We start from the raw sequence: 5,031 nt of genomic DNA, 5'->3' as shown, positions 1-5,031 counted from the left end.
AATATCTCAGACACCACCATAACCATCCCTGAGTATGTCTTCTCTCAACGGTAAAACAGACCCACCAGAGATGGTAGCACAGTGGTAAACAGTCAAGAGGGAGTAGACATGGGAGTCCTCAGTTTTGGCAGCGGGCTCCATGTCAGTCCTCATGACAAACATAGAAATGGACAAGGAAACCTCCTGCTGGTTACCCTCTACTGCACCACCCCCCTCAAAACAGATGAATTGGCTCTCTTTAACGTTGAATGCTAATTGAAAGAACTGAGCATGGCAGGAGCACAAAATGTATTCATGGTGGAGGATTTCAATGTCCATCACCAAGAGTGGTTGATGGCACCATGACTGATTGAGCTGAAAAAGGCCTTAAGGTCTGTAGCAGATGGTGAGGGAACCAACAAGAAGGGTAAAAAAATACCTAATTAACCTCATTCTCACCAATCTGCCTGTCATAATAAGGTCTCATCTTCATACAGAACATACCCTCCATTGCGTTTCGTGGCACTCCAACTACGCTAAATGTTTTAGTTTTTGAATAGACATAGCAAACCAAAACTGGCCATCCATGAGGTCTGGTAGGACATGAATGACTGCAGAATTGTAGTCAACAACATTCTGCAATGACCTCCCCTACATCGTAAAGTCAAACGTGAGGATATTTAATGATCATTGGCACTCTTGAGATATTAAAACTGAATTGCCAATGTAGTGTGAGCTTTACCTCCAGCAGGATATTTATACCTGATATGGAAATGCTTATGTTAGAATGAGAGCATGGGTAATGTGGTAATTAAATATTCAACAGATGTTTGTTTTAACTCCTGATGTATACAAATATTGCAACCTCCAACGCACTGCATCCATCTGGACACCCCGCGCTGGCCTATTACCTGCCCTCGACCTCTTCATTTCCAACTGCCGCCGGGGCATTAACCGCCTCAACCTGTCTAACCCCCTCCCCCACTCCAAACTCTCAACCTCACAACGCGCAGCCCTGCAATCCCTCTGCTCCAAACCCAACCTCACCATCAAGCCAGCAGACAAAGGGGGCGCAGTGGTAATCTGGTGCCCTGACCTCTACACCACTGAAGCCAAACGCCAACTCAAGGACACCTCTTCCTCATGATCATTAAACATCCTCACGTTTGACTTTACGATGTAGGGGAGGTCATTGATGTTGCAACTGAAATTGTTGGGATACTAAGACACTACACTGAGGAACTCCAAAAGAACTGAGATGACTGATCTCCAACAACAAGAACCAATTCCTTCAATCCACATATGATTCCAACAATTGAAGAGTTCTTCCCTGATTCCCATTGACTGAAGTTTGTAAGGTCTTCTTGATGTCACACTCAGTCAAATATAGCCTTGATGTCAAGGGCAATAATTCTTACTCCTGGAGTTCAGCTCTTTTATCAATGTTTGTACCGAGGAGGTATTGAGACAGGAGTTAATTGACTCTGGCAGAACCCAAGCTAGGCATCAGTAAGCAAGTTATTGCTGAAGACATGTTGCTTGATATTTCTGCCAATGACCACTTCCATCACATTGCTGATGATTCTTAGTAAAATGATTTGGCAGTAATTGCCAAGTTGGATTTGTCTTGCTTTTTGTGAACATAGTGAGACAGTTTTCCATAATTCACTCTAACTTGACATCAAAAACTGGGCAAAGGCAAAAGCTATGATCACTGACAACATTCCAGCAAGAGTACAAAAGTTTTGTGCTCCATAACTGTGCTCATTTCCCAAACAATTTCATTGCAGCTTTATTACTGGTTTTAGTATTAAAACTACATTGAAATTGCATGTTATGGAGCACTGAATTTTGTATTCTTGCTGGAATGTTGGCAGTGCCCATAGCTTTTGCCTTTGTCCAGTTTTGATGTCAAATAGAGCAAATTGAATTGGCTAAAGACAGACATCTGTAATGCTTGGGATTTCAGGAGGAGGCGGAAATGAATCATCTACTTGGCATTTTTGTTTAAAGATAGATGGAAATATATCAGCTTTGTCTTTTGCATTGATGTGCTGGGCTCCCCAGCTTTTTAATTGTCCACCCTACCATTTGTAACTGGATGTAGTAGGATGGTAGAGATTAGATCTGATCCATTGGTTGTGGGATGGGTTGTGGTTGTGGGATTATGTAATGTGTGTTGCATGTACTATTTGGCATGGAGATGGTACTGATTTCATGCTTTACCATACTTGCTTCTGGCAAGCCGTTCTGCATTGAGCCAGGTTTGAACCACTGGCTTGGTAATAATTGTTGAATGGGGGACATACTCGCCATGAGGTTGCAGAATGTTGTTGACTATAATCCTGCAGTCATTCATGTCCTACCAGACCTCATGGATGGCCAGTTTTGGCTTGCTATGTCTATTCAAAAACTAAAACATTTAGCATAGTTGGAGTGCCACGAAACGCAATGGAGGGTATGTTCAGTATGAAGATGAGACCTTATTATGACAGGCAGATTGGTGAGAATGAGGTTAATTAGGTTTTTTTTTTACCCTTCTTGTTGGTTCCCTCACCATCTGCTACAGACCTTAAGGCCTTTTTCAGCTCAATCAGTCATGGTGCCATTAACCACTCTTGGTGATGGACATTGAAATCCTCCACCATGAATACATTTTGTGCTCCTGCCATGCTCAGTTCTTTCAATTGGCATTCAACGTTAAAGAGAGTCAATTCATCTGTTTTGAGGGGGGTGGTGCAGTAGAGGGTAACCAGCAGGAGGTTTCCTTGTCCATTTCTATGTTTGTCATGAGGACTGACATGGAGCCCGCTGCCAAAACTGAGGACTCCCAGGTCTACTCCCTCTTGACTGTTTACCACTGTGCTACCATCTCTGGTGGGTCTGTTTTACCGTTGAGAGAAGACATACTCAGGGATGGTTATGGTGGTGTCTGAGATATTATGATTAGATTAGATTACTTACAATGTGGAAATAGGCCCTTTGGCCCAATAGGTCTACACTGACCCTCCGAAGATCAACCACCCAGACCCATTCCCCTACATTTACCCCTTCACCTAACACTACGGGCAATTTAGCATGGCCAATTCACCTAACCTGCACATTTTTGGACTGTGTGAGGAAACCAGAGCACCCGGAGGAAACTCACGCAGACATGGGGAGAATGTGCAAACTCCACACAGACAGTTGCCTGAGGCGGGAATTGAACGCATGCCGCCCACATCTGCAAGTATGACATGCTAGGCTTTTACTTGACTAGTCTTGGGGACAACTGTTCCAATTTTGGCCCAAGATGTTTTTAAGAAGGACTTTGCAAGATCAATAGGAGTGTGTTTGCCATGATTGATTCTGGTGCCACGTGGATGCTAGGTGCTCAGTCCAATTTCATTCCTTTTGTTAGAGATAATGGTAGTTTGTGTAGCTGTTGGGCTATTTTGCAAGACCTAAGAGTCAGCAACATTGCTGAGAGTCTGGAATCCCAAGCAGACCAGACCAGGTACATTTCGCAGATTTCCTTCTCTAAAGGACACTAGTGAACCAGATGGGATTTATGGTAATTGGCACAGGTTTAATGGTCATCTTTAGAGTTTTAATTCCATATTTATTAGTTGAATTCAGATTTCACCATCTGCCACCATGAGAGTCGAATGCCAGCCCTCAGATCATTAGCTTAGACTATTAGATTACTAAGTAAAAGCCGAAAAAACTGCGAGTGCTGTCAATCAGAAACAAAAGCAGAAGTTGCTGGAAAAGCTCAGCAGGTCAGGCCGCATCTGTGGAGAGAAGTCGAAGTTAATGTTTCCGATCGAGTGACCCTTCCACAGAACTGATGGTAGCTAAGAAAATGTCAGTTTATATGCAGAAGATAGGGTGGGGGAAAGGAGGTAAGGAGTAAAGGATAGATGGAAATAGAGCCCCAAGATTCATCCCGCTAGCCAGATCGTTATGTCTGTCCAAATGTTGTCCTTTCTCTGTGGGCTCTATCCCCACCCATTGTTTACTCATTATCCAACCCAGCACCCACATCCTATCTTCTGCAGATAAACTGATGTTTCCCTAGCTACCATTAATTCTGAGGAAGGGTCACTCCACTGGAAATGTTAACTCTGATTTCTCTCCACAGATGCTGCCAGACCTGCTGAGCTTTTCCAGCAGTATCTGTTTTTTGATTCTGGATTACTAGTCATTATCACCATTCCACCACTTCCTCTAATACAGAGTTAGGATAATAAATTCCATTTTTATATTTTCTAAAGTGTACTATTTAGCAAAATAAGCAAAGTACCCGATCTTCATTCAGAAATGACAGCAGAATTTGAAAATCTAGTTATTATAAAATATATGTTTTTGTGTGGTACTTGTACAGAAATGTTAAACGCTGAATTTGGCAATTGGCAGAAATGTTATTGTTTGATCATGGAATGTGCAACGTTTGCAAGTTGTGATTCCTATTTAATCGTTTCATGGATAATTGGCATCATAATTTGTTTTCTATTGCTTCTGCGAAGGGCCGTGAAACATTATTGTGGAGAGAATCTTGTCTAACTACGTGTTTCAAACTACCCAATGTTAGTGGCTATATCTCCTATGACCTGAGCGTTAAACTCTGGAATTCGAATTTTTTTCCCCCCTCATTCAAGTTGCTTCTCACCTATTTGACCGAGCTTTTGGTGACCTGTCATAATGTCTTCTTCAGGGTCTCAATATCAAATTGTATTTAGTAACACTTCTATGAATGTGCCATGGACTGTCCCACTCTGTTAAACATATTTTAGAAGTACAAATTGTTATTGTGACTTTGACAGCTGTGTAATGCATATTTAAATCATCTCATTACATTGCGAACTTTAGCCGTTCCCAGTCACATCTTTTATCGTAAAGGGGGTGATTGTGTACAGATTCGTTATTAATGTATCTAAGGGAGATGACGGTTTCATTATATATGGTAATATGCAACTACATTGCTTTATCAACTCATATGTCTTCCACGTCATGTATTGAAATGTTGGAAAACCTAAATTATTCAGTGAACGAAATTAAGCCCTCCCCTGA

This window comes from Chiloscyllium plagiosum, unplaced genomic scaffold (assembly GCF_037043375.1).
Source record: "Chiloscyllium plagiosum isolate Xiang-an unplaced genomic scaffold, Cpla_swu_hap1 HiC_scaffold_2, whole genome shotgun sequence".
Lineage (NCBI taxonomy): Eukaryota > Metazoa > Chordata > Chondrichthyes > Orectolobiformes > Hemiscylliidae > Chiloscyllium > Chiloscyllium plagiosum.
The sequence above is the reverse complement of the archived record's forward strand: the minus strand, read 5'-3'. Positions refer to the sequence as shown.